We start from the raw sequence: 9,538 nt of genomic DNA on the forward strand, positions 1-9,538 counted from the left end.
TTGGAGGATGTTTCCTGCTAGAGGTGGATTTTCAATTTTCAAAAGCCCATGCTCTCTCTCTCTCTCTCTCTCTCTCTCTCTCTCTCTCTCTCTCTCTCTCTCTCTCTTCTCTCTCCTACTTATGAAGATATAAAGCTCTTAGGCACTGCTTCAATGTCATGCCTGCTGCCCTCCAACAATGACGCAATGATAATTATGGGACTGACATTCCAAAACTGTGATCCAAGTCCATGATCACATGTGATTAGACTGATGGACTGTAACCAGGAATAATGGGCCAATATTATCCTACTCCTTTTGGGTTTAATTTTTAGCATTATTTTGTCACAGCATTAGGAAAAAGAACTGAAACATTGTATAATTAATAGTACAAATATTTTCCGCACTGTGAAAGAAGTTTATAATGTTTACTTCTGGAGAGGTTCTTAGGTCACTGTTGAATGGAAGAAGTGCAGCCCAGGAAGATCAAAATTAAGAAGATGTGGGGGCTGGAGAGGTGGCTCAGTGATTAGGAACACCAACTGCTCTTCTAGAGGTCATGAGTTCAAATCACAGCAGCCACATGTTGGCCCACAACCATCTGTAATGGGAACTGGTGCCCTCTTCAAGTGTGTCTGAAGACAACTACAGTGTACTTATATATAATAAATAAATATTTTAAAAAATAAGAAAATGAACAACCAAAGTTATTGTCAACACCTAGATATGGTATCCAAGGAAGGAAACCCAGTTTGAGTCTTTTCTTAAACACATAACATTCTTTTCTTCATATGTTATGTCGTTTCCACATGATATATATATTTCATTTAGTATCATATTGCCTGAGCTTCATCAGCCATCTCAAACAATCATAAACATGCTTCTTTCAAAGTTGTCAGTTTTTTTTTTACATATCATCCTATTCCTATCATTTAATAGGAAGGCAATACACCATATGTCTAATATTACAAAAATGACCATTAGTTCTAATGATTTTTTTGTAGCCATCACCAAAATCATCTTCAGATGCAGGAAAGGGAGACCAGTCTCAGCTGGTATTTTTTTTTGTACTAAAGAAAAAATAAAATTATCCACATTTTTACTATTTTCCTGAAATAATAAAATGATATTTGAAAATAAATAAATAAAAACTATTGTTTATATGAGTCCAAAGCATTTGATTAAAAAATTTAGAGCTGTAGCAGCTATTTAAGAGTAATAGAGGACCCAATCACAGAAAAACACACATGGTATGCACTCATTGATAAGTGGCTATTAGCCCAAATGCTTGAATTACCCTAGATGCACAGAACACATGAAACTCAAGCATGATGACCAAAATGCGAATGCTTCACTCCTTTTTTAAAACGGGAACAAGAACTATACTTGGCAGGGAATAGGAGGGCAAAGTTTAGAACAAAGGCAGAAGGACACCCATTCAGAGCCTGCCCCACATGTGGCCCATACATATACAGCCAACAAACTAGATAAATAGATGAAGCAAAGAAGTGCAGGAACCGGATGTAGATCTCTTCTAGAGACACAGCCAGAATACAGCAAGTATATAGGCGAGTGCCAGCAGCGAAGCACTGAACTGAGAATGGAACCCCGTTGAAGGAATCAGAGAAAGGACTGGAAGAGCTTGAAGGGGCTCAATACCCCATATGAACATTAATGCCAACCAACCAGAGCTTCCAGGGCCTACGCCACTACCCAAAGACTATACATGGACGGACCCTGGTCTCCAACCTCATAAGTAGCAATGAATAGGCCAGTAAGAGCACCAGTGGAAGGGGAAGCCCTTGGTCTTGCCAAGAATGAACTCCCCAGTGATGTCATTGTTGGGGAGAGGGTGGTAAAGGGGGAGATGGGGAGGGGAAGCCCATATAGAATGGGAGATGAAGGGATTAGGGGAATGTTGGCTCAGAAACCGGGAAGGGAAATAACAATCGAAATGTAAATAAGAAATACTCAAGTTAATAAAGATAAAAAACATAACAAAACAAACAACAAACAAAAAAAGAGTAATAGAGGAGAAACCCACAAGGTTGGAAGACTGAGGAAAAGCTTGGTATAATTACTTTATTCCAAGTATTTTACTTTGAAGCAAAAAAAAAAAAAAAAAAAAAAAACCAAAAAACAAAAAAACAGAACTTGAGTCTCGCTGAATGAGTGTATAAGTAGGTGGAAAATAGCTCAATTAACAAAATGCATTTTGTATAAAATAAAGATCCGTGTGACATTTAGCATCCACATAAAAAGCAAAGCACAATTCAGTGTATCTATAGTACCAAGGCTGGAGGAGCACAGGCAGGAGTATCCCCAGCACCATCATTGACTCTGCATTGGAGCCATGTTAGTGAGCTCTCAGTCCCTGTGAGAAACCACAACTCAAACAAATAAAGGAACATGCAAGTGTATAAATAAATAAATAAATAAATGATAACTTGAAGAAAACACCTCTGGCATCTACATACAAGCTACACACACCTACACTTTCAGTGGTAAGTATAAGTGCTAAACGGAACAATTCAGTCAATGCCAGATGTTAATAGGAAGTGCTAAGGACAATGCAGGAGGAAAAACACATAGCTTTGAAACTCATGAGATGCAGCCCTCTGGTTAACATAGCCATATGGGTGGGCCACGGATGAATATGGTCCCTATAATTATGATTTCTGATAACCTCATGCTGTTCTGGAAAAAGCAACTCTAAATTTCCTATGGAAAAACGAAGAACCCAGGATAGTAGAAACAATTCTCAAAAGTAAAATATCTTTTGGAGTAATCACCTCAAGCTGTACTACAGAACAATAGTGACAAAAAAAAACTGTGTGGCATTGGTACAGAGATAGAGAGGTTGATCAATGGAATAGAATCGAAGATGCTGAAATAAACTCACTCACCTATAGACATTTAATATTTGACAAACCAAGAATTACTTTTTGACAGGATTGTGGGTATGTGCAACACATCCATGAGACACTTCAATGTTCATGTACAGAGCTAAGAGGATATTTCCATCAGTGTACTGCATCCATTTTAACCAAAGAATCCAGAGTTCAATTGCTACAACCCACATAAAATAACAAAACATGTTAGCATGCAGTACCTACCCCAGTACTGGGGAGACAGTGAGGGAAGATCTCTCAGGCTCAATGGTGAACCATTTCAGCATAGCAGCAAGTCACAGCTTCCAGAAAGCGATCTCATTTCATAATACAAACAAACAACCTCTGTGAAAAAAAAAATAACTGACCTTTGACCTCTATAAACAGGCAACATCCCCCAAACCTGGGCTTTGGTTTACAACTATGGGTACACACACACACACACACACACACACACACACACACACACACACACACATCTTTGTGCACTTTTCCCCTCCCCGAATGTGGTCCACCAAGAAATAGCACAATCTCTGACTTCTCTTATATTCAAGTAAAGTAAATATGTCATTTTACAAAATGTGAAAAAAGCCTCAGTATGATTTGTACACGAAGATTTTCATAGAATATTAGAAGAACCTAACATCTGACCTGAAACATAGATAAGTTTTCGAACTGGAAAGGTCTAAAGGATTTGGGAAATTTAAGCTGAAACTGATCATGTTAAACTTGTTACTTTCCGTGAAAAGCAAGCGACTGGTTTCCTCACAGAGCTGGGCTCTGTTTTTAAGTAATGGTGGGAGAGTGTTCTCGATTTTCTACTAAGGAATCAGAGGAAAACTGGTCCTTAATTATTCAATAGCCCTAGGGGACTCTGCCACTGCTCAGGTAAAAATAAATTATCAGTCTTATGACACCAACAGTGTTGAAGAACAACTCACACCTTTATTTCATTTGAGTTTTGCAAAATAAGCCTGGGAAATGATTTCTAGAAAGACTATTATAATCAGTATCTTGGAGCAGGCTGATTCTTCATGAAGTGACAAATCAAACCAATGTATGATGTGCAGCTTTCCTGAAACTTGAAAGGAAGCATGACACAAAGAACTGGTTTCTGTGTGTGGTCTGCCTTAAGGGTATTCTTAGCACTGTATCCAAGAGGAGTAACTCTAACCATGTCTGTGCAGATTTTATCTCCCAAATCACTGGCACAGAGAAGTTCCAGTTATTGATTGCTCCTGTTCTTCATCAAAGAGAGCCAATCTGTGGAATTGCTCAAAACAAAAAATGATGATACTACTACATGAACCCTGCAACATCAACATAGCTCTGTTCATTGGGAAATGACTATCTCATTCAGTACTTGGAGGACAAAATATTTTTGAATATATACCTATCTATGAATGTGTATATTCATATCTAGAATTAAGAATTCTCATTCTCAACAAAAACAGAGAAGTGTGCAGATTAGTGTAATAGACATCAACTGTGGGGCAGCGGACTCTGAAAGGACCCTGATTCCTGGTCAAGAGTGGACAAATCCTCAGGATACCATAAAGGGGAGGGAAGGCTCATTTTCAGTCTCCCAAGAAATCAAAGCCTCACTAGCTGCAGAAACCCTCAGACCCCTGTAGAGAGGTTTGAGACAGACTAGTCACATAGAGCAATGCCCCAAGCCACTCCTCCATACCTGAAGACATGACCACATGTTACAAAAGCTCAAGACATATTAGTCACAGAGGAAAACACCCAAAACCCCTCTTCCGTAGGTGAGAACATGACAATAAGTCAAGTAGGCTCAAGAGAGATCAGTCATAGAAACAGGACTGGGCCCCTGAATATGTAGATGAGGTTTCCCCAAGCTCTCATGCCAAACCAATAGGAAGTACCTGCTGTCAGACACTGATTCATCCAAAAACTGTATTTAAGATTTGTGGTCAGGGTGAAAGGGTATGCAAGAATCACTCCATCATCTGAGACCTTCTGTCATAAGAGCTGTAACACCACTGCTTGTGGATGAGATCTGCTCTCATAGAATCTCTGGTGGAACCCTCATACACCTCTAGCTGATAAGTCAGTCCCCTGCTGCTAAGCCCAGCCTTAAATGAAGGCAGAACACCATCTGCTCAAGTTCTCTTCCCTTCAATTGCACCCATGCACCTAGCTGAAACAGAGATCTCTATGGAAAACCTCCATGCAGGAGGCCCACAATCAATGTAATTTAGGTGTGCATACAGCTAATAAACATGTGAAAAGGAGTGATGAAAATGACAAGGTATTTAAAAATAAAGTTTTAACACATTCAGATAGCAAGAGAGGACAAATGGCACTGCACAGGCAGCTAGAATAAGAAGCATGCAACACTCAAGTACACACACACACACACACACACACACACACACACACACGACATATGCCATATTATGTTTTAAGGATGTAAAGAATAACAGTTATTTTACTGTATAATATTACAAACAGTAGGTAAAACTGATTATAAAGTTATATGATAGTTTTCAGAAATTTGTGTAAACGACTTCTATATGAATCAATTGTCCACTCAATTCAAATGCAATTGAAAAAAGTCACAATTCTGTATTTTATATAAATATCCAAATAATATAATTTTGTTTTGTTTTTAAAAAGTAGGAAATATTTTAAAATTTTATTTTTCTTATATACATTTCAAATGTTATCACTTATCCCTCCTCCTCTCCCCATCCCCTTGCCTCTATGCAGATGATCCAACTCTCACCAAACCACTCCCACCTCAACACACTAGCATTCCCAAAAAAAGGGGCACTGAGCCTTCACAGGACCAAGGGCGTCTCTGCCTACAAATGCTCAAAAAGGACATTGATATAGAAGAAAAGGAAGATTACCAACTTAGAGGGCCAGTAATATCTTCAACAAAATTATACAAGAAAATGTCCTTAACCTAATGAAAGAGATGTCCATTAACATAAAAGAACTACAAATAGATTGGACCAGAAAATAGTATTCCTCTTTTCATATAATAGTCAAAACACCAAATACACAAGGCAAAAAATATTAAAAACAGCAAGGAAAAAAGGTCAAGTAGCATATAAAGGCCAGACTTCTCACCAGAGACTGTAAAAGCCACAAGATCCAAGAAAGATGTCATACAGATCTTAAGAGAACACAAATGTCAGCCCAGACTACCATATCCAGCAAAACTCTGAATTAGCATAGATGGAGAAAACAATATATTACATGACAAAACCAAATTTACACAATGTCTTTCTACAAATTCAACCCTACAAAGGTTAGTATAAGGATTACACCAACACAAGAAGGGAAACTATAACCTAGAAAAAGCAAGAAAGTAATCCCCTTGCAAAGAAACCAAGAGAAGAGAGACAAACAAACATAATTTCACTTCTAACAACCAAAATAACAGGAAGCAAGAATCACTATTTCTTAGTATTTCTTAATATCCATTGACTCAACTCCCCAAGAAAAATACATAAAGTATGGACTGGATAAATAAAGAAGACCCCATATTTTGCTGCATACAGGAAACACATGACAGAGACAAAGACAGAAACTACCTCAGATTAAAGGGCTGTAAAACAACTTCCAAGCAAATGGTCTAAAGATACACGCTGGAGTAAACATTTTAATATCAAATTAATTCTACTTCCAACTAAAAGTCATAAAAAATGATAAGGAAGGACCCTTCATATTCATCAAAGGAAAAATCCGCCAGAATGAACTCTCAATCTTAATTTCTATGCTCCAAATGCACGGGCACCTACATTCAAAAAATAAACCTTACTAAACCTCAAATCACACATTGTACCACACAAAATAATAGTAGGGGACTTCCACACTCCACTCTCATCATTGGATAGATAATGGAATAGAAAATAAACAGAGGCATAGAGAAACTAACAGAAGTTATGAACCAAATGGATTTAACAGATATTTATAAAACATTCCATACTAAAAAAAAGAGATTATACCTTCTTCTCAGCACTTCCAGGTACTTTCTGCAAAATTGACCATGTAATCGGTAACAAAACAGGGCTCAACAAATAAAAGAATATTGAAATAATCTCATGCAAACTATTAGATTACCATGGACACATGCTGATATTCAATATCAACAAAAATGTCAGAAAGCCTGCATGTACATGGAAGTTGAACAATGCTCTACTCAATCATAAATCAGTCAATGAAGAAATAAAGAAAGAAATTCCTGGGTTCGGTCCTCAGATCCGAAAAAAAAAAAAAAAAAAGAAAGAAAGAAAGAAATTAAAGACTTTTTAGAATTTAATGAAAATGAAGACAGAACATACCCCAAATTATGGGACACAATGGAAGCAGTGCAAAAACGTAAAACTCATAGCTCTGAATGCCTCCAAAAGCAGGAGACAGCATACATTTCCAGCTTGACAGGACACTTAAAGCTCCAGAACAAAAAGAAGCAAATACATCCAAGAGGAGTAGAAGGCAGGAAATAATCAAACTCAGGTTTGAAAACAAAAAAGTAGAAACAAAAAGGACTATGCAAAGAATGAACAAAATCGGTAATTGTTTCTGCAGAAAATCAACAAATTAGATAAATCTTTATCCAGCCTAATCAGAGGGCACAGAGAGTGTTAATATTAACAAAATCAGAAGTGAAAAGTGAGACATAAAAACAGAATCTGAGGAAATTCAAAAGAGCATTAGATTCTACTAAAAAATTGACATTCCACAAAACTGGAAAATCTGGATGAAATGCAAAATTTTCTAGAGAGATACCAGGTACCAAAGTTAAATCAGGATCAGATAAGTCATCTAAATAGTCCTATAATTCCTAAGGGAATAGAAACAGTTATTAAAAGTCTCCCAAACAAAAATGCTCAGGACCAGATGGGTTTAGTGCACAATTCCATCAGACTTTCAAAGAAGCCCTAATACCAATACTCTCCAAACTATACCACAAAATAGAAACAGAAAAAAAAAAACCTACCCAATTTTGTATGTAAACCACACAAAGACTCAACAAAGGCAGACTAAGAAATGATCACATACACCTATGGTCACTTGATCTTTCACTAAGAAGTTAAAATCATCCAATGGGAAAAGATAGCATTTTCAACAAATATTGTTGGTTCAACTGGAGGTAAGCATGTAAAAGAATGCAAATTGATCCATTTTTATCACTTTGTACAAAACTTAAGTCCAAGTGGATCAAGGACCTCAACATCAAACAAGATACACTCAAACTAATAGAAGAAAAAGTCGGGAAGAGTCTTGATCACATGGGCACTGGGGAAAATTTCCTGAAATAAAACACCAATGGCTTATGCTCTAAGATCAGGAATCGACAAATGGGACCTCATAAAACTGCTTCTGTACAGCAAAGGACACTGTCATTAGGACACAAACGCAACCAACCGATTGGGAAAACATCTTTACTAGTCCTACATCTGATAGAGGGCTAATACCCAAAATATACAAAGAACTCAAGAAGTTAGACAACAGAGCAACAAATACACCTGTTTAAAATGGGGTACAGGGTTAAGCAAAGAATTCTCAGATGAAGAATATCGAATGGCTGTGAATTGCCTAAAGAAATGTTCAACATCCATTGTCATCAGGGAAATGCAAAACAACCTGAGATTCCACCTCACACCAGTAAGAATGACTAAAATCAAAATTCAGGTGACAACAGATGATGCCGAAGATGTGAAGAAAGTGGAACATTCCTCCATTTTTGGTGGGATTGCAAACTGAAACTGGTACAACTACTCAGGAAATCAATATGGAGATTCCTAAGAAAGTTGGACATTTTACTAATTGAGGACCCAGCTATTTCTTTTTTGGGGGGGGTGTCATAAACCCAAAAGTTTTTCCAACATACAACACGTTCACTACGTTCATCAGCCTTATTTATAATAGCCAGATGATGGATAGACCCCAGATGCCCTTCAACAGAAAAATGGATACAGAAAATGTGGTACATTTACACAATGGAGTACATAATATTCAGCTATTAAAAACAATGACTTGATAAAACTCATAGGCAAATGGATTGAACTAAAAAGATACCATCATTAGTGAGGTAACCCAATCACAGAAAAACACACATGTTATGTGCACTCATTGATAAGTGGATATTAGCCTTTTGGGTAAGCTCTACTTACCCAATATAGAAGCCATGGAACACATATAGCTCAAGAAGAAGGATGACAAAGTTGAGATGCTTCACTCCTTCTAAATGTGTGGAAAAATATTCATAGAAGATGATATGGAGGCAAAATTTGGAGCAGAACTGAAGAAATGACCATTCAGGGACACACACACACACACACACACACACACACATATATATATATTCAAAACTAAATAATATCGATGAAGCTAAGAATTGCAGGCTGACAGGAGCCTGAACTGAGAATGGTGTCCCTGTTTGAGGAGTTAGAGAAAGGATTGCAGGAGCTGTATGTCCTTGCAACCCTATAAGAACAACAATACCAAACAACCAGAACTCCCAGGGACTAAACCATTATCCAAAGACTATACATGGACTGACCCATGGCTCCAGCTGCATATGTTGCACAGGAAGGCAACCCATTGGTCCAGTCAAGGCTGGAACCCCTAGTGTAGGGAAATGTCAGGGGACAGGAAGCAGGTGTTTGGAGAGGGAATATCTTACA

This window comes from Rattus norvegicus, chromosome 13, assembly GCF_036323735.1.
Source record: "Rattus norvegicus strain BN/NHsdMcwi chromosome 13, GRCr8, whole genome shotgun sequence".
Classification (NCBI taxonomy): Eukaryota; Metazoa; Chordata; class Mammalia; order Rodentia; family Muridae; genus Rattus; species Rattus norvegicus.